This window comes from Balaenoptera borealis (assembly GCF_965194805.1).
Source record: "Balaenoptera borealis genome assembly, chromosome: 2".
Classification (NCBI taxonomy): domain Eukaryota; kingdom Metazoa; phylum Chordata; class Mammalia; order Artiodactyla; family Balaenopteridae; genus Balaenoptera; species Balaenoptera borealis.
Window position 1 is genome coordinate 102,543,113 of NC_138867.1, and position 23,949 is coordinate 102,567,061.

Here is a 23,949-nt window from a genome sequence, read left to right on the forward strand (position 1 = left end):
AGAAAAGTTAAGCCAGAATGTGGCAGAAGACATTTTCAATAAATATATCTTGCAAGGCTGCATATCCAGAATATATAAAGAACTCTTACAAATCAGTAAGAAAACAACAGATGACACAATAGAAAAATGGGCAAGAAATTTGAGCAGACACTTCATAAGAGAGATTATCCAAATGGCCAACAGACATGAACATGTGCTAAACCTTATTAGTCATGAGGGAAATGCAAGTCAAAACCTTAATGAAATATAACAACACATTCACCAAAGTGGCTAAACTTTTGTAAATGATCACAATACCAAGTGTTGATATGGATTTTGACCTCTTGTACTTTGGTGGTGCAAATGTAAATTGACACAACCACTTTGGAAAATTTATTTGCAATATATATTACACCTGAAAAATTCTTATTCAATGATCTAGGAATCTAACTCCTTTACCCAGGAGAAATGTGTATATATGTGCATCAAAACAATGGACAAAATGTTCATAGCAGTATTATTTGTAATAGGCCCAAATTGTTCATCAATGGTAAGGTGGATAGATATATTGTGGTATAGTTATACAATGAATGATGTTCAGCAATGAAATGAATGAACTACAACTATATGCAACAGCCTGGGTGAATTTCATCAATATTATATTGCATGAAAGAAGTCAAACCAAAAAGCACATTCTACTTTATAAAGTTAAAAAACATGCAAACTAATCTATGGTGCAGATGTTAGGATTGTGACTGACTACCTTTGGGGTGGAAGAGGAATAATGACCCAACAGGGGCATGAGGTGAGTCTCCGGGATGCTGATATGTTACACTTCTGGGCCTAAGGAGGCCACTGTGTAGAAATCTATCAAACTGTACAGTTATGATTTATGTGCCTTTCAGTAAACAATACCGTGAATAAAAATGTGTTAATGCTGTGAAGGAAGTAAACAGTGATGGAATAGAGAATATCTAGAGAAGGGAGGTCAGGGAAAGGCTTTCTGAAGAGGTGACATGAGTTAAGTCCTAGAAGATAAGAAAGAGGCACACGGCTGGGGGAAACCCTATGCCCTCTGCAAAAGTGAGTGAGTTTCACTTTCGCATGGATGGGGTAGTTGTGTGCTGAATTCATTAGTGTGTTTGTCATCTATGGAAGAGCAAGGCCCTATGACACAAAATAGATGCATTTTGATGGACTGCAGAACTAGGGAAGATTCAGAAATAGGAGATACTGCCCAAGGGATGTACATGTGTAGCGAAGACATAGCTGAGAAGAGAGAGCCCTGAGGTATAGCGTGAGGGCACTGATTCAGTGAGAGGAAGGAAAGACGGGAGAGATGATAAAGAAAGAAAGGAGAAGGTGGAACTTAGTCTTAGCCTCCTTCACTACTTCACCTATCCTGATCTCAGACATCAAGTGGTAGAACCAGGGCCAAAAAATTAAGGAAAAAATGACGAGGAAAGAAGAAAGCGTCTAAGGTTAACGTGTGTGCAGACCTGTTTATGAGTGCACATCAGCAAACCCACATGAGGAAACTGAGCAGACAGGACATACATTAAGTAGAGGGTTTAGGAAGGTGAGAGGGAAAGGAGGGGCTCCACTAATACAGATAATGTGAAAATAGATACAGAGGTTTGTTTGACATCATTTGGGAAAAAAATTAACTGTTTTATAGACACTTCTCACATTTTAATAAAATTATTTCATGCACAAAACTTAAGAACTGATGGGCCAAAAGGGAAATGCAAAGAAAAAAAAAGCCTTCAGAATGCCTGCCTGTGTACGACATTTGACATTGTGAAGGACTGAATTAGAATCACATTCAGGAACCGTGACAATGCTAAATGAAAAAGAAAAAAATTCATTCTGTACTGGCCTTCACTAACATTTTTGCATTATTTAGAAAGCACCTGGTATGTTATTCCTCTGCATAAATAGATTTTACATACAAGTCTTGAGGATAGGTATATTCATGGCCTAGGCTAAAAAGTACAGACTAAAGAAAGTAGAGTCCAAACTTCCGAGCATCATAATAACACAAAGACTTACACATTCACACGCAGCTAAGTCTGGCTGGTATTTGAGAGAATGCCAGTGTAATTAATCAGTTCTCTCCAATGTTTACTTCAGCTATCTGTTGTGCACAAAAGGCTCAAATTAGTTTTGGTAGTAGAAATGGTCTGAAATCCAAAGACAGTTCACATTACTGTTCTAAAATTATAACAGTGCAACACTGTAAATTTTACTTTTCCAGGTGTGAACCAGATGCTATAAGATGATTGTAAGTTACATTCTCTTCTGCAAAGGCTTTCTTTTCAACATATTCTCAAAGATTACATAGCGATGATTCACACTTATGTTGAACACATTCCAAATTGCGTATGTAGGAAGTACTTCTAACAAAAATCAAACAAAGGCTTTTGAAGATTTCTTTAATTGGTGTTTTATTGGGTGTCATTTATTTTCTAGCATTTCAGGAGAACAAGATGAAAACAAAACATAGTGCTAGGATATTAAAATTATTAACAGGTATTAACTTAGAGTTTGTAAAGAGTTAAAAAAAGTAATAAGGCATATTTTTATTTATAGAACCCTTTTACATGAAGTAATATTCAGCTCATTACAATAAGAGACGGGATAAACAGGTATGAAATAGTTAGGAAAAGAAATCTGATATCGTAAAATATATGAATGACAAACCCCAGTGTCTTTAGTAAACTTACATATAGACCAAACATAACAGAGAGATTAATAAATACATAATATACATTTTTATGGTCAGGTTGAACAGAAATAAATTTAATTTTATTACACAATAGATAAAACTAAGGAAATATTTGGACTTCTTTCCCCAAATTTCCCACTAGGACTATGTTCTAAAAATAAATATTATAAAAATACAGTATACCTTTATCATATAGAAAACATAGAGCTGTGAGTGAGGCGGTGACAGATATCGTCATGTCACAACAGGGGGACTAGTGTAAGTCCTAAATGAGGGAAAGCCCTTGAGGTGCATTAGTACGTCCTGCAGTGACCGAAACTCCATTATGGGAAGAGTAATGGGGATTTTTCTAGGCTACTTGAGATGTGACAGTACTGTAGCAGAATCCTCCCTTTAACTGTACTTACTAGTTTCCAATGACTACAGCAGAGAAATTTCACCCTGTGGCTTTTCCTATTCTGGGAAAACCAGGTATCTTAGCAGAATAGCCTTGGCTCTGAGCTAATTTCTTCCATGCCAGTGATGTATTTGTCAGACATATGCTGGGGAGAAGCTTCTGTATGCTGTCTACCACGCAATTATCATGACCTCATTAGACAAAATCTCCAGGTCCACACCCATGACGACCCCCTCAAGATAAACACCCCCCCCCACCTCACCCCTCCCTTTTACCATTTCCCCATTTCTGCTTCCTCTCCACCTGGCGCTCTTTCTCAGACCCTCATTTCCCACCTCTCACTCTCTGTTACTCTTTTCTCATCTCTCCTCCTCCTCCCCATCTTATTTTTTCCCTCTTTTTGTCTGCTTTTTTCTCTGTTTTCTCCATTTCCCCCATTTTCCCCCATTTATTCCTCCATCTTCCCCAGGTCCTCTCCCCTGACCCTTGTTCTATCCTAGCTTCCCTTCTCTCTGTTTCCCCTGTCTCTCCCATCTACTTGGGGTATTCTTTTGGGATTTGGAGGGATGAATTCTCTGGGGAAGGGTACTTCTCTGAGCATATTCTCCACAGAGCCTATTTCAGCAGCTCTGCTCAGTGTCACATCATTTGCCCCACTACACACCTCATGCTTGGCCCAACCTGACCCTTTGTAACCCAAACACATTATTCCCTTTGGGAAGGTAGAGTGATTAGAGAGGTAAACACCTTATAGGAAATCAAAATCCTACTGATTTATTGCCATCAGCAACACATTTAGGCCAGATTGTCAAGGGCCCTCCCTTTTCAGGGTCCTCTATTTTTCAGGCTTCTGATTGATTTATGCTTAAAACCCATAAATTGTTTTCTGCAAAATAAGAGGTAAAAAGACAATTTTATCTCATTAAAATGGAAACTGTTCCTTTGAAAATCTGGCCAGAAATGTTGGTGGAATTGCTCTATTCATCAAGGCTCAAAAGACCAAGAGACTGATCATCCTTAGGAGAAAACAACACCGGCGCTGTGGCTACAGTCTAACGATTTAGATAGAAGATGTCAGAGCCAGCAACTGATGTCCCTGTGATGGGTTACCAGGGCTTGCATATAGGAATGAAATGGTTCGGGTAAACTAAGCCTAAATTATGCAAATATATCATCTTCTCACTACTCTTCTCATGTACGTAGGAAATAGTTCACAGTCAGACTCAGGAAAGAAGGCCCCTTGGAGCTCTGTTGGTAGGTGCTCTGCTCATGAAGTGAGTGCCAACATGGCCCCAGCAGTCCGCAGTCTTGGACTACAGATCACCCCTCCACAACAATGTTAACAGCTGTCTGTTGATGAAAACTGAGCGACTGGTTTATGTACCTACTTTTTCCGTCTTTCAAAATAACTAACTGTTTGATGCTGACACTATGAATTCTTATGATAAAAATAGGAATTAAAAATAGTGCTTGTCTGTGTTATTCTTGAAAGAATTTCAGATGAAGCCAAATTCTCTCATGCTGCTCGAATCAGACAAGAAGTTATTGCCTTTATGTTTCCTTACTGAATCCCATTAGCTGTTTCATGATTCACTATTTGGTATGTGATCGTGGCCTTCTTTTCTATGATTATCCCAAATTAAAGTTTACATTGTCTGCTTTTTTTCAGATTTTCTTATTGGATGAAAGAAAACATACTTAGCATTCAGTGGGAATTATGGTAATGAAAATGACCCTAGCCAGCCATCCTGGCATTACAAATATGTGGCTTGCTAATTATAAAAGGAAAAAAAAAAAGCCATTATGTCAGATTAAGACCTTCATCTCTTAATGGGCAGCAAGCTCAGAGTTTCTTTGTCTGAAGGATATTTTCACATAAATTGTTCCCTTTGTATCTGAGTCCAAGGATTCTGCTTTTGTTACTTGAAAAATTCAATAGAAATTTCTAGCAATACAAGAAATATTTTTAAATAGGTAAAGGCACAATCTGAAAATAAAAAGAATGCTAATTACTTGTTTAAAGTGCATAAGAATTTAGTTTCAAGTTATATATATGTGTATACATACATCCACATCCACATATAAAATCTCATGACACTTAAAATTTTCCCAAATGATCATAGAATGTTCACATTGAACAGGACTTTGGAGATCATTGAGTGGTTCTCAAATTTAGCTCAGGTCAGAAACACCTGGAAGGCTTGTTACAAAACAAATGGTAGGCTCACCCCCACAGTTTCTGGTTCAGCAAAATTTGCACTTGGAACAAGTACAGGTGATACTGCTGCTGCTGGTTCAGGGACCACAATGTGAGAACCTCTGATCCAGGCAAACCCCCTTGATTTACAAACCAGAAACCTGCAGTTTCAATACATTGTCCAATGCTAAATACATGAGTGGATGAGGTGAGAGAGGAACCTGGTTCTTCTTGCTCCTACTTCCATTCTTGATCTTCTACATGAGTGTTTCTCAAACTCTAATGTGCATACGAATGACCCCCGGGGAACTTGTTAAAACACAGACTGTAATTCGGTGGGTCTGGGGAGAGACTTGGGCTTCTGCACTTCTAACAAGCTCTCAGGTATTGTCCTTGCAGCTGATCCACAGATATACTTTAAGTAGCTAGGTCCTGCACTGTCATGCAATAGTGCTGTCATCTTTATGTTAATTACTTACACTCAAAAAATGTAGAACAGATATTCTTTTGTTTTCCCTAATAAATTTCATTTTAGAGTAGTTTTATGGTCACAGCAAAATTGAGCAGAGAGTACAAAGAGTTCCCATATACTCCCCTCTTCCATTCCTCCTCCCTGCTCCCTACACAACCTTGCCCACTATCAACATCCCCCAGCAGAGTGGTACATTTGTTACAACTGGTGAACCTACATTAATGCATTATTATCACCTAAAGTCCATAATTTACATTAAGGTTCACAATTGTAAGTTCTGTGAGTTTGGACAAATGTATAATGGCATTTATCCACTATTACAGTACCATGCAGAATAGTTTCACTGCCCTAAAAAGCTTCTGTGCTCTATTTGTCTCTCCCTCCCCCCAGTCCCTGGCAAACACTGAACTTTTTACTGTCTCCATTGTTTTGCCTTTTCTAGAATGTCATGTAGTTGGGATCATATACTATGTAGACTTTTCAGATTGACTTCTTTCACTTAGGTCCCTCCATGTCTTTTCATGGTTTGATGGCTCATTTCTATGTAACACTGAATAATATTCCATTGTCTGGATATAGCACTTTGGAAAGCATGACTTTATTTGCTTAATGGGTGTCTTGGAATGTAGGAGCTTAGATTTAAAGGAACCATGATCCTCTGACACTTCTGACTTAGAACGAACGCTAGAATGTATCTGTAGATTTTAGATTTTATTGTTATCGCTACATATAACATCCACCCAAACTTTCCATTTTTAGTTTGTCTAAATTCAGATTTTATCAGTTTTCTAGTTTGATAAAAGTATTTTCCAAATTTCTACTTATCCTTTAGTATATGCCACTCCAATTGTTTTTTTTTAAGTCAGTATTATCTTTTTCAAATGTTATCTTCACAGTTTGCTTCAATGTTTTCTTTTTCAAATATACATAAATACCTCACTGTCATAATTAGACATTGACTGGTTCTCCATTGCCTCTACAATAAATTATTAATGCCTTACTGGCCCTATTTAAAAAATGGATATATCCATTCAAGTACTGAAGGACATCTTGGATGCTTCCAAAGAATGTCCATGTGCAGGTTTTTGTGTGGATATGTCTTCAACTTCTTGGGGTAAATACCAAGGAGTGCAATTGTTGGATCATATGGTAAAAGTTTTGTGAGAAACCACCCAACTGTCTTCCAAAGTGGCTGTACCATTTTTCACTGCCACCAGAAATGAATGAGGGTTCCTGTTGCTCCACATCCTCATCAGCATTTGGTGGTGTTAGTGTTCCAGATCTTGACCATTCTAATAGGTATGTAGTAATATCTCATTATTATTTTAATTTGTAATTCCCTAATGATATATGATTTTGAGCATCTTTTCGTATGCTTATTTGCCATCTATATATCTTCTTTGGTGAGGTGTCTGTTAAGGTCTTTTGCCCATTTTTTGATTGGTTGCTTTTTTCTAATTTTTGAGTTTTAAGAGTTCTTTCTATATTTTGAATAACAGTTCTTTATAATATACGACTTTTGCAAGTATTTTCTCCCAGTCTGCAAACTGCCTTCGCATTCTCTTAATAGATATTAATTTTGGGGGAGCAGAAGACATCATTTCTTGCTTAGGTTTTTATTCTTTCATAAAGTTAAGTTTTGCTGATTAGCAATAATTCTATGTCAAGGAAGTATATGAATGATTAAAAATATCTTTTAAACGAACTCTTTCATTGCTTCAGAAAAGGAAGAGTACCCTAAATATGCTGCGTATTTTTGTGGCTGTGTTAAAGCTATTTTAATGAAGAGTTATTTAATGGTCATTGCTAGCTTGTATATATATCTATTCATTCGACGGCATTTATTATTAATCACTGTCCCTGTGCTAGGAACTTGGACCAGGTGAGTCATAGACCCAATCTCTGTCATCAAGCCTAATTAGGAAGGGGAGTGTAAAATGCAGTGCAGAGTGTACTGTGGTAGGTGTTAGCACAAGCAATATATACAGGATGGAAAGAATACTGGAAGGAAAGTGTATTTAGGGATGATTTTCCAGAGGAGGTGGTTTCTGAGCTGGATTTAAAAGTACACATGGGAGTTTGACAGGGGCAGGGGGAGGGAGGAAACAGACAGTCTTGAGATGTCATAGAACTTAAGACCTGAAGAGCAAAGGCCTGAGCACACAGCATTATTGGAAGTTTACACTTAGGTAGACAAAGGAGGAAGAGAAAAGCAAAATAGAGATAGGGCATTTTCAGAGACTTGGGAGAAACTACTCTCCAGAGCTAACTTTAAAAATGAAATAGAATCCGTTGTTCTTGTACTCCAGCAGATGTAAACAATGAGCGCCTAGCTTCTTATCTGTTCTGTAGTCTACAGGAAACCCAACACACTGTTAGCTCAAAAGGACTCATTGCTAAGGCAGACACACACTGGCTAAACTTTGGGGATTCATATAAATTTAAAAGTTGTAATTTTAAAAACACCATCTCTCTTAAGCAATTAAAATGTAAACTAATGGATGAACATCTATTTTCAGTGTGGTATACTTTAAAGCAATCCAATAAAACAGAATCAGTTGGTTAGACTGAAAACTTTGGGAGTACAGAGACTGTGAGTTAAATTCATAAGCTCCTAAAGTTTAATTAACAAGTATTTTTACTTCTAATCTTGCCTTTTACTTATTTTAAAATGTATATGTGTTTTTTAAAGAAAGGTCTTCTTTTTTCTCTACATTTATTCTCCACTTAGCTCAGTTGCAAACCCCTGTTCTTTTGGCAGCTCACTTCCCTTTAGGGAGCGATCATTCTCTGACTCAGACATTTCTGCCTTTTCCCCATTCCCGTGTAAGACCTCTACCTAAATTTTCCAGTTATATATCAGCTAAAATATCCCTTCTTTCCTGTGTGGCTAATTCACTTCTCTCCAGTTTATTTTCTACTCTGCAGTTTCCCTGTCCTTCCTTGGAAGAAAGACGTTTTATAGAATTTTCTTAGCTCTCCAGATATCTATGTACAGTGATTTAGAGTTATATTGCAAATTTTCCTCCAATATGATTTTTTTAGATTGAGAGAGAATACTTGTAAGTATCCAGAATCTCTTCAAATGTAAACTTAAGACTTGAATTTATTACATGCCAGTTAATGAATTTTCCCGTTTTCTCTCTAAACTTTTGTCACCATGAACATTTAAATACTAAACATTGTTACCAATTTAAAGATTATTCAGTATTTAACACAGCTAAAATCATACTATGGACTGGCTATCATGTCAATTCAAAAATCATTAACTATAAAAAAATAATATATAGAAAAATAAACTTTTGACACCATCTGGCAGAAGGAAGGAAATAATAATGATAAGAGCATTAATTAATGAAATTGAAAACAGGAAAACAATAGAGAAAACCAATGGGACAAAAAGCTGGTTCTTTGAAAAATTCAGTAAAATTGATAAATCTCTGGCAAGACTGACAAAGATAAAAAGAGAGAGAAGGCACAAATCACCAATATCAGGAATAAAACAGGGGCTATCAATACAGATCCTGCAGGCATCAAAATGATAAAGGAATACTACAAACAACGTTATGCTCATACTTAGAAGAAATGGACTTGAAAATCACAAGCTCTAAAACTCAGCCCAGGTGAAATAGGCAACCTGAATAGTCCTACAAACACTAAATTGAGTTAGTAATTTAAAAGATCCTGAAAAACAAAAAAAAAAATCTCTAAGCGCAGTTGGTTTCACTGGAGAATTCTAGTCAATTATCCTCCAATCAATCTGTAGGTTCAAAATAATTCCTACCAAAATTCCAGCAAGGTTTTTTGCAAGCATAGACAAGAGAAGCCTATTCTAACATTTACATGAAAAGGCGTAGGTCCTAGAATAGCTAAAATAATCTTGAAAAAGGAATAAGTTAGAAGGAATAAATATACCCAATCCTCAGACCTACTATGTAGATACACTAATCAAGACACTGTGATACTTGTGCAAAGATAGACATAAGGATTAATGGAACAATATAGAGAACCCAGAAATAGATCCCCACAAAACATGCTCAACTAATATTTAACAAAAGTTCAAAAGTAATTCAATGGAGAAAGGTTAGCTTTCTTAACATATGGTGCTGGAACACCACACAGGAAAAAAAAAAATGAATCTCAACTTAAATCTCACACCTTATACAAAAATTAACCCAAAATGTGTCACAGACTTAAATGTGAAACATAAAACTATAAAACTTTTAGGGAAAGAAATAAATCTTTGGTAACATATTCATAACCGAAAATCTGATAACAGATGTGGCCAGGTAAGAGTTCTTAGATTTGATACCGAAGTCACAACCCATAAAAGGTAAAATTAATAAATTGGACCTCATCAAAATTTTAAAATTGTCCTCAGTGAAAGTCTGTCAAAAGGATGGAAAAACAAGCTACAGACCTGGAGAAAATTTTTCTGAACCATCTACCTGACAAACGACTAGTATCTAGAATATATTGCAAACACTCAAAACTCAACAGTAAACAAATAATCCAATTAGAAAATGGGCTAAAGACATGAACATGTATTTCACCATATATAGTAGATGACAAATAAATCCATGAACGTGTACCAGCCATTAGGGATATGCAATTTATAGCAACAGTAAGATATCACTACATACCTATCAGAATGACTAAAAAAATAGCAACAATACCAATTGCTGGCAAGGATGAAGAGAAACTGAATTACTTGCACATTGCTGCTGAGAATGAAAAAATGGTATTAATACTCTAGAAAATAGTTCGGCAGTTTCTAATAAATCTAAACATGCAACTAGCATATGACCCAGAAATTGCATTGGGGAAATCCCAAAGAAACGAAAACTTAGGTTCACACAAAAACATGTAATGGATGTTTTGTTCATAATACCCCAAAACTAGAAACACCCATGTCCTTCAACAGGTGAATAGTTAAACTGTGGTCCATCCGCACAACAGAATATACTTACAAAGGATACACTTGACAATTTGAACGAACCTCTAGGGACTTACACTGAGTGAGAAAAAATAAAAATCCAGAAAGATTATATACTGTATAATTCCATTTACATAACATTATTAATATGCTAAAATTATAGAAAGAAGAACTGATTACTGGTTGCCAGTGTGCAGGGGTGGGGGTAGGTGGGTGTGGCTACAAAAGGCAACAAGAGGGAAATTTGCCTGTAGTAATATCAATATGCTTGTAGAGATATTGTCCTGTAGTTTTGCAAGCTGTTACCACAGAGGGAAACTGGGTAACAAGTACACAGATCTCCCTGAATTATTTCTTAAAACTTCATGTGAATCTCTAATTATCTCAAGTTAAAAGTTTAAAAAAATCAGTTTTAATCTTTTCCTATTTTCTAATTATTTAATAAACTTTTTATCAATACCAAAAAAAGATATAGGAATCAAATTATGATTTTATGGAGAGGCAAAGAGGAATTATTAATCTAATTTATGAAATATTGACTAATACTCCATAATACTAATTATCTGTATTGTAAACCTGAAGCCCCATATGGGAAATTGCAAGACAAACAATATGACATTGTCTCCTCAGATCTTATATGGAACAAGATGGTGTATTAGAAACCAAAAATATATTGGGTGTGAATACAATCTCAGACTTTACATAGAGAATGTTAACAAAGTAGCATTTCTCACTTAATCTGCAAATTATAGCTTTAAGTAGTGTTTCTTCTGTCATCAATGCACAGGCTTATTAGTGAGTTTTATTCTCTGATGATGACATATTTATTAACATCAAGATAGTTAATGTGGATTGTTTGGTTATTGAAATGATTCTATAATGCAAAGTGAAAATCTCATCATTTCCCTGCAAAGAAAAATAATTGTAGAATACAATCTAGAAATTGAAGCCTAGGATTAGATGCTGAGGCCATGAGATTTTCTTTACTCTTTGCACCATCGTATATGGATCTCAACGCTGTAGATAACATGCCATTTATGTATTGTTATCAATTAATTTATTTAATTCTGTATTCACTTATTCAACTAACATTTACTGAGAACATAGCATGTGCATAAAATTATGCTCAGCACTGAAGTAGAGCAGACAGGTAAATAACACTGCACCCTCAAGTAGACTTCAAAGTAACACACATCCAGAAACAACAGCATAAAACAGAAAGTCTTAAATGCCCTAAGATATAGGCCATGTAAGCCAAGACCAGTCAGTGTTCAGAGGAAGTGAATCTTTCCAACCTAGTGAAACTGGCAAAGGCTTTATGGAGAAAATGATGCCTGGTGGAATCTTAAAGGAGGCTAGGTTCAAACAGCCTGAGAGAGTGAAGGTTTAGAACAGAGGAGTCAAGGCCCTCTGGAACTGCCAGGGAAGCCTGAGGCCATCTAGGCTGATAAAGGGATGGCCTGAATTCTATCTCTGACAACTGTCAGTCAAGCTTGCTTGGATTCCCAGGGACAGGTCAGTGACTAATTTGAAAAGACATTTCTTCAGCCTTTCAGCACATTTCTGACTGGTACCTATTTCCTTACCTATAAAATGAACTTTACAGAAATGAAGGAACTACAAATATCTAAAATACCTAAATAAATATATATTTTTTAATATTTTTATTGACAGTGAAGATAGAATAAGAGAAAGTTGACACAGGGGTAGCAGTCAGATAGGAAATCATTTATAAGCATGAATACTGTAGGGGATTAGGGTTTAAGGATGGCAGCACTGAAGCACTAGGAAAATTTTGCATTTCCTGGTGGGATCTAAAGAAAAAGAAAGAGAAATTAATACTCGTCATCCTAGGGCAGTGTATAAGGAGTAGATCTTTACCCAGACCAGTGTGAGGATCTATCAGATGTAAATTTCTTTCAATCTGTGGCTGTTTGTACCTGGTGAAGCTCAGGCTGGTAAATAATTTAAGAGCACATGTTATCTACCATTAATCCTCTAAGGAGTTTCAGATGCTTAGATTTTTTCATTTGCATATTAGTTAATTTGCAACATCCTTTTTGATGCTCATGCATACACTTTCATATTAGATGGGTAGTAAAGTCTTAATGTCAGGCAGTGTCTGCTCCCAAATTTTAATTTTCTCTTTCCCTGTTCCCCTGAATCTGGATGCCCTGGTGAGTGAGTGTGTGTGTGTGTGTGTGTGTGTGTGTGTGTGTGTGTGTGTGTGTGTTGGGGTCAGGAGGAGAGAAGGTATAAATAAAGGAAGGTGACCATGTCACATATGCACTATTGGAAAACTGATCTTAAATTTCATTTAAACCCTAAGAACCACTTCCAATAACCAGAAAATAATTTTCATCTTATTAAAAAAATAGCTAAATCAAATTTAATGAGCCCTACAATTTTAAAGCAGTGTTCAGTTTGACTATGAGTGTTGATCAAATCCCAAACATAACTGAGTTATCAATTTCCTCGAATAATTTTTAAAAGCTCAGGTTTTGACCTTGAAACTAAAATACTTGACCTTTATTATGCCCCACCTCTAATTTGACTAATTGGTGACATAATAAAAACAACACACATGTAAGGTCTTTAAATGTTAGCACAAAGACCTTTCCTGCTCCTCCTACTTTCTAATTCCAGATATTGTGAATTCATGCAACAGACCTGTTTGAATCAGCACTTTTCAAAAAAAGAAACATTTTCGGAGCAACGAAGAGTGTTTTTAATTTAGCCTGATGAGCTGTATTTCAAACAGCTATATAGATAGGAGGCTTAAGAGTAGATTGCTTGGGCTTCCCTGGTGGCGCAGTGGTTGAGAATCTTCCTGCCAATGCAGGGGACATGGGTTCGAGCCCTGGTCTGGGAAGATCCCACATGCCGCAGAGCAACTAGGCCCGTGAGCCACAGCTACTGAGCCTGCGCGTCTGGAGCCTGTGCTCTGCAATAAGAGAGGCCGCGATAGTGAGAGGCCCGCGCACTGCGATGAAGAGTGGACCCCGCTTGCCACAACTAGAGAAAGCCCTTGCACAGAAACGAAGACCCAACACAGCCAAAAATAAATTAATTAATTAATTAAAAAAAAATCAGCTATACTTCAATTTTAAAAAGTAAATTAAAAAAAAAATAGAGTCATTTGCTTACACACACACACACACACAAACCTACCACTTTGATGATCACAAACCAAACCCTTATAATCACAAGGTTACAGGACTGAACTTCTTGGAAGACACGCCATCTAAGAACACACAACTTCACAGAGAAGTTTAATTACTACATTGTCTCATGGAGCTTACCCTCAACTCTGATAAGTAGATTTCATGTTAACTTTATAAACAGTGTCTAAACTATTACTGCTCAGGACTTTAAAATTGCTATGTGTTTTCTCAAGGAATCAGTCCCAAAACGAAGAAACCCCCCCCCCCAAAAAAAAACAGTTTATAAGCTGATGTGGTGAAGTCAAATACCAGATACCACGCAAAAATATCCAGTATGAATTTTCTTCTTCATGTGAAGGTCTAGTTCACTCACCTGAATAAACTGGCTTCTGATATACATTACATCATGAGTATGAGATCAGAATTTTCTTCCTTAGATATACTTAATGTAGAAATACTTGAAGCCTGTGTTTCTTTGAATAGCTGTAGTTACAATGATTTTAAAGTATGTGTGGCCATTTGAGTATTATTGAGTACAAAGTTTTAAAGCATTGGTTCTAAATTGTGAGTTGTTCCACATTAGACAAATCACTCCACACCAAGAAGCCTGATACTTGCTCTCAGGGACCAAATTGGTAACTCTTTATCCAGACACTTAGGCTTTCTCTTGAAATCTGTGATTACCTTGGTGTCCAAGTAGGAATTGAAAGGTAGTTAAAAAAAAAATAGTAAAGGCAACACAGGAGACCTAAGAATCCAAGGAAACTGATTGTTCTCTATCTTTAACAAGTGTTAACAGATTGGAATTGTAGGTTTGTAATTTTTGGCAAGCATGCTTATTTTGTACTGACAGAAGTATTTGGCTTTGGAAAGTGTGTTTGGGTCAGGTAGACACACAACCCAGGCCATCCGTCACTGGGGTAATGTTAGGACTAGGAGAGTTTGGTAGGTCAAGGAGAACAGGAATTGCCCCAGGATATGTAGCAAAGAGAAGTCCCTGGATGAGCAGGTGTCTACGGTGGCAGATACCTATGGCCCGAGTGCCCATAGTGACCGCAGGCCATTATCTCCTCCCCTACCCCGAGACATATATTTGCAAATTGCAGTGTGACCCAGACCTTCCCCACTGTGTTCCTTCCCACAATCACCTTGAAAAATGGAAAGAGGTCCACTGCAGGTCTGGGCTGGCCTTGAACATTAAGATACACCCTGAGCAAGTGGGCAATTCTAACCTGTGCTGTGCTGGGCAGTCCCAGAGATCTCACAAGACTTATGAGAGTGCGAGTCTCCCACAGTGGTCGGCTCACGCCATCCGCACTCCTCCAGCAGTGGCCATTCTGTTCTGATATATAGGACAGTACAGACTGGCCATGCAGTGGCTGTGATTCGGGAGACGAGGACAGATGACAATATGTCATTATTCCTGTCATGAATGAGCACAAACTTTCCTCTGTGGATTGTACTCAGTCAGTGTGAACGTCTAAGTCCCCAAGCTGTTCTTTGAGTCTGCCTACCATCACTCACATAGATTGTCTATGTACATATGCAAAAATCCTCCCTTGGAGAAGGTGGTCAGGCCAGATGCAGCGTTTCAGGAAGACTAAAGACAATTTGCTGTCACATGATGCTGCAGTGTTGCTAATTACTGAACAAGAGCACATAGATAAAAATGCACTCCTTGTTTGAACTGGACCTTGAGCACTTGACTCCAAGTCCTCTGTCACTGCACTGACTTTCATTGAAACTATACAGCCTGGAAGGGTGGCAACCAGCTGATACATCTGCGATGTAACAGACACTATTAATAGTGAGGGTCAAATGTGACATTATCTAAAATATCTTTTCCTTCTCTTGGACCTGCAAGCTTTCCTTATGCTTAAAGCATGCTTGGCCTTTCATTTATATCCTGGTACTTTGGAGGACAAGCTCCTGATGTCATTTTCCAGACATTTTGGCTTGTGGTAAAATCCTTTCACCAGGTGCATTAACTGTTTCAAAGGCATTTGTTTTTGAACCACCTAGTTTCTTATCCAATGTGACAGATTTGTATTTTCACAGTTTATGAATTTATTATATACTTCTTCATGGTGATCTATGCCCATCCTGGCATCTAGTCACTCAAGCACAGGAGAATAAGGATTTGGCACTATTCCTTTGAAATGTAGACCCCTTTTATGTGTCTTGCGGCTGGGAGTCAGAGGGGGGCGTTCCTGTGAATAGATGAAAGATGAATTAATTTAACAGAATGACTATTTAAAGATAAGTTCTTGCAGCCTACACAGAAAGCTGGCACTTCAGTCCCCAGTTTTGGAGCGTCTGAGGTGAGGAGGAATGCTGGAGCCCCGGCTGCTTCTTATTTGGCTCACCATGAAAACCTTCCCCCTCTGAAATGCCTGCTTTTTAGGTGTCACATAGTTCTTGCAGCTGAACCAGGCTTCCTCTAAATTGGCTGGTTTACATGCAAAATATTTTGTCAGATACACTTTAGCTTAGGGTACTTTCATTTCAATCTTTTAAGCTAAAACAAAAAAGACTTGTTTTCTTTTATTGAAATAGGGAGGGGCTCCCTGTAGGGCAAAGGGGGTCAGAATATTTCCTTTCCTCCATTGTTCAATGATTTTTCTTTCTAATTATCTTATGTTTTCAAGGTCTAGGCAATTTTATACATAAGAAACAAAAAAAACCCTGTTTTTGAAAAATTATGTTAGAAAGAAAGAAAAAAGCACATGCCTTTACAAAATCAAAACAAATATCTTAAACGGATTTTTTTCACATAACTTTTCAATCCTTTTCTAAGTGTAAACATTTAACTAAAATTTATTACATACGTATTTGAATTAACTCTTCACAGTGTTCAGTTCTCAGACGCCTCTTCTTAGGTAGGAGAAGCAACTCTTTAGCTATTGAAACATGCTGAGATCAATGAAAGGGGAGAACATGAGGAAAACAAGATCCATTAGCGAGTCTTCTTGTACAGCCTTGTGATTTCCCTCCCTTCACTCACAGAGGCTGACTCCCTCTACTCAGATAGGCACCTCCAGGAGAGGGATCCCCAAAACTCATAGACCTGTGATCCATTTTGACAGGAAATGCAGGAGGATGTGTATTTGTGGAAGCATACTGGAAACGTCTGCCCTACGGTTATCCCCAAGTTTCCAGGCTTCTAGAGCCACCCTTTTCTTTAACATCCAAACAAACTGAATCAATATCCCAATCCCAGTTCCCCTCGCCATATTTTCAACAGATTTTCCAGAGGGATTTGGTTTCCAGTTTCTCCCTTTCTCTGAATTCCTGTGCCTATGTGTCAGCCTACCTTCTTCCACATTCCCTCACCCAGCTCTGGACAGCCCTGAGGGCTACCCCACAGCACAAAGCTAGGGGGCACTGCTCACTTTGTAGTGTATCTGAATGACGTCTTCTGGAGCACATCTAGGAGTAAATGGTGGCCCTGGCTTGGGCAACATAGCAGCTGCAGAAAAAAAAAAAATAATTCTTTTTTTTTCACTTGCAAAAGTACTGTTAACTCAAGATAGAGGTCTATGGGATGTGTTGGGCTAATTATTGAGAGTAATTGGTGAGAGTAATCACATCCCAGGTAGGGAATCCTTTTAGGCTAGGTGGGGGGAGGGGAGCAACTCAATTTTCATAGCCAAACAGGCCCAGGTCATTAAGGTATTGTCTAGAAAAACAATTCTTGAAAAGAATTCTGCCTTCTTCCTAAGCCTTTGCCTTCAAATGCTAAAATGACAGATATTTTTATTGCCTTTACAGATGATTTGCGGAGAAAGGAAGGAAGGATGAGTTGAGACCATAGGGATGATTTAGGACTATGGCAAAGCCCTAAACTGAAAGCCTGAAATCCCTGAATTCATCTCCTATTTGCCACTTCACATTATATATTCAGCCTTTCCCAGGCTGAGAGTAAGGGAGAGATGCTTTCAGACGGTTGTATAGAAATAAGTTTTTCTTATCTATCCAATGTCAGCCAGTTGCTTACTCTATTGATTTGAAAATCTCCCTCCTGTGCTAGGTCTTTCTTACGTTGCCAGTTAGCTTCTTTCTAATGTCCTGGCACCATTAAGATCCCCTGATTAAGGATTTATAACTGCAATCTCATTTTTATTATATATCTTCAGATGTGAAGTTTTCCCCTACCATGTAAATCTTCTTTCTTGAACATATTTAATTAAATGAGTGAAAAGTAAATAAATGTTCCTTTTATAATTGATTTATGAGAGCTTAATGCAATTCAAATCAAAGCCTTCAATTATCCTTCAGATAGCTTCTTCATTGAATATGAAATTAACGTGGTACCATAAATTTTCTCTATGTTGTGTTAAGGGTCAGGTAAATTGAACAAAAGGCATCATGCATGGAAAAATTAGAAAATAACTGTGTTTAGATATTACTATGTCCAAAATGGTTAAGCTGTCAGGAAAATCTACTCCTGGAAATAGAATATTAATTGGCTATTCCAAACTACCTTATAAAAGAACACAGTGGAACTAGAAGGATTGACCAGAGACTGATCAGTGAATTTAGGTGAATATTCAGAGGAAGCATTACAGTCTGAAAAATAAAGTTTTACTTACACTTAAGAAATACAGATTAATAGACTACCTTTTTCATAAGAACCTTAGATAAATTTTTCTTTCCTATGATCTTAATAAAAAAAACCCACTTATACTACATACTGCATTATCAGTTGCTTCTTGGAAAATAAGATTGAAATACTGTATGTAATCTATACTCTTTAGAGAAAAAAATCATATGAAATAGGAATTTGAAAGTATCAGAAAAGATAGGACCGAATTGAAAAGCCAAGCGACAGAAGTAATAATTGAATGTTTTATTCAGTTGGAACAGTGCTGTCTTCATCCCAGTTTGACCCCCTATGTGTTTCTTTTGAGTTCCCTTGTTGAACAGAACATGGTAGGCATTTCAGTGTGGTTCTGTAGAAGCAGTTGCCTGGGTGTCCTCTAAAAGACTGGGCAGGTTGGCCATGGAGGAGGTGAGATAAAGTGGGAGAAAAGTGATTAGTGAAATCCACATATTTCAAACAAGATCTTTCACTACCTGTTTTGTAGAATGTCAAAAAGATGCCTTATGTTGGAGAATATTCCCTGGCAGGGCTCTCTTCCCCTCCTGTGGGGAGGAGACCTAAGGACTGCTAAGTTATAGTTGCTGCTCTGTTAGGATATCCCATCAAGTTTCTGGTCAAAACGGCAGAAGGCAGAAGGCCAGGCTACGTTCATGTGGTAGGGAGCTGCCTCCTAATGTGCTTTGAGGGCTTTCTAAAGCAACTCTGTCACTGAAAACCTCCCCTAAGAAAGAGCCTTAAGGCCCCACCATTATATTCATTCCTTTTGCATAAAGACGATTCTAACCAGATTCAGAAAGAGCCTCTTAGCTGCACATATTACCCAAGAGATATACGGCACTAGGGACCTTCATTTGTATAGTTTATCAGCTTCACTCCAGATCCTATTAGGATCCGGAGGGAGTGGGACACAAGACAAGTATATTTTGGTGGCAAGTGTTGAGTGGAGACAGAAAAGTCTGAGATGTGGTACACAGCTCAGATCTAAGAATCAAGCGTGGTCCCAGACAGCCCAGCCCAGGGTAAGGATAGTGTGTTTCTAGAGACGAGGGACATTAGGGCCTATTTTGAGAAATGGAGGGCATTTGAAAAGTGAAGTGAGGTGGTTGGTACCCAACATAAACTTGACCTACCCCACACTTTCGTAGTTAATACTGGCCTTGAGTAAGGAAGGGACCCTGTTTTGATGCACTCACTGATAATTGCCAAACAGGAAAACAAAAGCCCTCCCAGAAGTCTGGTTGCCTTGGGCCTCAGACGCTTCCTTGCATTTCATTGTTGAACAGGAATCTGCTGTCAGGAGCTTCTCTTCCTTGTCAACAAAGAGGCAGGGCTTGCTGTTTTAATTGGCCACTGTTTTTTGGCCACATAATCTGCTGCAGTTGGAGATGTCATTAAAAAATTGCCTCATGTTATTTTCTTACTTTCAACAACAGTATTGAAGACAATAATAAAACAGAAGTGAAAGTGGGCCTTGCTGCTTCTCTGGGGTCACAGGCAAGGCACCTGCATTTCCTGTCCTGCTCAGCGTATCTGAGAAGTAGTGGTACACATCACTCAGCATATCTTATCTCCCTGCTTTCAGACCTAAAAAGGCCAGTGTGAAGAAAATTAAGCCAGATGATAAACCACCACAAGAAGGGATAATTTTTTCAAGTTTTCTTATGTGGAGAAGGTAGAGGAAAATATTACAGGTAATTGGGTCAGGCTTCAGTAACCTGAAGGGTCATAAACAACCCCCTCCCACCACCAAAAAAAAAGGGCTGATACTGTCTGCAGGTTTAATAATGATACAAACACAAAAAGAAAGGACTGAGCTACTTTTAAAGACTCTACAAGTTGCCTTGGAAAATAATTCAAAGCAGAGGTAAAATAAATGAATCCTGTCCACTGGGCTGATTAAAGAGTAGTAATTGTATTGTCAATCCTGCCAGGAGTCAGATGCCCCTACAGAGTTCAGAATTAGAAGTGCTTGTAAGGCTCTTGATCTAGACAAATGGACGACAGACATCTGCCTGAAGGTGAAGAACTGTTTTACCAACTGTCTTGTGTGGTAATGGACAGAAACTGACAATGAAAATGGCTGACATGTAGGTTAAGAGGTCAGTCATCTGCCAAGACCTGTAGGTCTGGAGCACGATTTGAATGTTATACAGGAACACAAGGAAAGGCAACTGCGCATGTGTGATTGTGGGTGTGAACTTCACCGGTCCTGGGTCAGATCATTTATGTTGAGGTTTCTTCCCATGTCACACTTCAAATCATGCCTCACTGCTGCCTGTTTCATCAGACCCAGTGCGTGTGTGCATAAGGATGTGTAGAAGGTGGAGATTTTAGTTGGCCCTTGTTCTGATCATTAGTTCAGAGTTTTTTATTAGGAAATAGCCGCAACAATAATAAAAATGATCATAATTTTAAAAAAGGGAGGAGTATAAGAATATGTTGAAGGTTGTTTGTTATAATCATTAGATCTAACAGCAAAAGCAATAGAAAACAAAAAAACTAGAGACCGACTAAATGTTCTTCAATACATTGAAATATTAGCTGCTAAATAAAATGAGGTGACCTATATGTTTTATGTGAAAAGATGTCCATAAGATGCTTTTAATTGTTAAAAAAGGAATTAATTTGGGAACAAGATGCATACCTTGATTCCATTTTTTGTTAAAAGGAAAAGAAATATTTTTTGATAAATGCAAGGAAGAGGATCTGGAAGAGTACACTCAAAGAAACACTTGAAGAATAGGTTTGATATGTAAGGTTTGGATTTTTATTTTTTAATGACGACTTCTCTACTACTTATATTTTTTAAATGAGTATATATTGGTTTATTAATTTTTAAAAGCCATCAATTTTTTATTTAAAAAGGAGGGAAATGGTGAAATAGAAAAAAACAATAGATCTGAGAGGTATGGTTCAAAAATTTGCACTTTTGCATGCAGACCACCTCCTGTGCCAGGAATGGTTAATTTGATTGCAATTATTTAGTTTGTATTCAATTCTAGTGGTGAGTTAAGATTGATATTCTCTTTAGAATTTCCATGTGTGTAATTGTGTGTATGTAATTTCTGCTAACACATTGAGAGAAAAGAAGAGAAATTACCTAATCATTTCCACTTTTCTTCTCTCTTTTCTTCATTTTTGGGGGCCCTTATTACTCCTTTTTCCTTCCTTTCTCTTTTTTGACACAGTTTTTATTTGCACTCAAACATACTATATTAGTTATGAATCTTTTGATTACAAGAGATTATAATGAGCAGAAACCCAGCTCAAACTAGCTTATGCTGAAAAGAAAAGCTGAGTGGGAATTTTGTGATCATGTAATTAAGAAATTCGGGGGCTTAAATTTTTTCATCAAGATTTTCTTTCCCTTTACATCTCTCAGCACTACTTTTCTTTATATTGTCTTCATTCTCAGTCAGGCTGTCTTCTCAGGGTAGCAAAGATGGTAGCCACAACTGCCCAAGTCTTACATCACTCTCAGAGCTAACAACCCCAAGAGAACAAGAAAGAATGCCTCTTTTTCAATAGCCCCAACCAATCCGCCCAGCACTATGGCCAAGAGGATGAGAGACTCTGATTGGCTAGTCTTGTGCCCATCCCTATGGCCAAGAGGATGAGAGACTCTGATTGGCTAGTCTTGTGCCCATCCCTATGGCCAGGGAGGCAGGTCAAGTGATAAACACATCTATCAGCTGAGGAAGGGAGAGTTCCCAGAGGAAAAAGATAATAGCTGTTACAAGACAGGAGAAGGTCTGCCAAGTAGGCAAAAACAAGAGATATACACTAAACGTGGGATTTAAAATGTGTCACACTCCATATGAAGAAGTAATAGAGCCTGCCTCATCTTCTTGGTCTTCCTAAATTCTTGAAACTTTTTCCTCCTTAAGTTTCTATAAGTTCTTTTAAAAATCTCTCTCTGGATTGGGAGACAAGATTGCTTGTGTTCTTCTTCCCTTGTGTATCGTGTTATGAGCAAAAGGCTCTGGCTTTGGTTTACCCAACTGTCCTGTCATTTGCCTTCCAATGATTTATCTCAAAAGGAAGCTGGTAAAATGAAATATTCTGATTTTTAACGTACTTTATTTGAGTGGGGGTGGGGAGAAATACACTGTTTCAGATGGGGTTTTTAAAAGCCTTGAGTCGGTGAGTTGTTGCATCAAAATAACTTATGCTCTTTTCCCTGAGCCAGCAGTCCTTTAAAAAAAGCAGGTGTTCCGGATACTACAGATGACAAACAGCTTTATAACTTACACAAGGAAGAGCAGAGAACAGTGAACTTTTCTGCCAAGTGTTAAAGCCAAGGGCAAAATATTCCAAAATGGACTTCTCTGTAACCATTTCAAAACAGCGGAAGCCAGAGGATTAGTAAAACAGTAAGTGTACAGTGTGGTCACTTTGAAGCCTGACATATTAGTCAGTTTGCTAAGGGTGTACTTTTATGCGGATCTTTTCAAGGGAAAAGATTTTTCCTTTAGCCAAGTTTGAAGATACAATAGTTTTTTTCTCTATCCTCAGCTCATGCTAAGCATCATAAACATCTGTTGCATAATCTACATGGAGTGGGGCTATTGTCATGAAGTTTGCAGGATACCCATTGGCTACCTTAGCTTATTGATTGTAAAGGTTTATTTCTGCTTGTTGAGTGGCTGTTTTAGAGGAAAGAAAGGGAGGTTGGGTATCGGTTTGGCAAATTATGCATGCTCTCTTTTTTAAAAAAAACAAGCAAAAAAATAAAAAATTAATAAAAAAATAAAAAAGTACAAGCAATCTGAAGGACAGTATATCCTGCAGCCCCTCAGTCACTGCGCATAAGGATAATGTAGTGTTTTGTTTTATTTTTTTATGCTCCCGGTTTCCTTCTTTGGGAACATCTATAGAGCACATCGATAATTTTTCTCCAATACTTATCAATGAGTTTTTCTACCAAGCATCAATTTTTCCAATACTGTGTAACTATCACATCCATCTGTTACCTCCCACCGAAACCTGAAGCTGGCTAGCCACGCTCTGACGGCGCTGTCATCCATTTTGACAGAACGGTGTATGATGGATGTTAGGGAGCAGGTAGGATGGGGTGATTTTTCACATTCCCTAGAGCCGAGCTGTCCAATAGAAATATAATGCAAGTGAAGTATTCAATTTTAAGTTTTGAAGTAGGTGGATGAAAAAAGATTACAGGTGAAATTAATTTTCAATATATTACTTAATCTAATATATCCCAACATTATACAATTATTAATGGGATATTTTGCATTCTTTCTTCTGCACTAAGACTTTGAAACCCAGTGTGTCTGTTACACTCACAGCACATCTCAGTCTGGACTAGCCACGGTTTGAGTGCTTATAACGACCTCTGGCTAGTGGCTACTCTATGGAACTGTGCAGCCCTGGAGGGACACTGCAGGCTATACTTAGAGCATTTGCTGTGGACCTGTTGTGCTTTTATAGAATATCACAGAGTTGTGAGTAGTTC

General features: G+C 37.8%; 1 protein-coding gene across 1 annotated transcript in view; it reads left to right on the forward strand.

Moving 5' to 3' along the window:
* Positions 1-23,949, forward strand: part of ZNF474 (zinc finger protein 474) — a 225,894-nt gene that overhangs the window by 137,478 nt on the left and 64,467 nt on the right. The window lies entirely within an intron of this gene.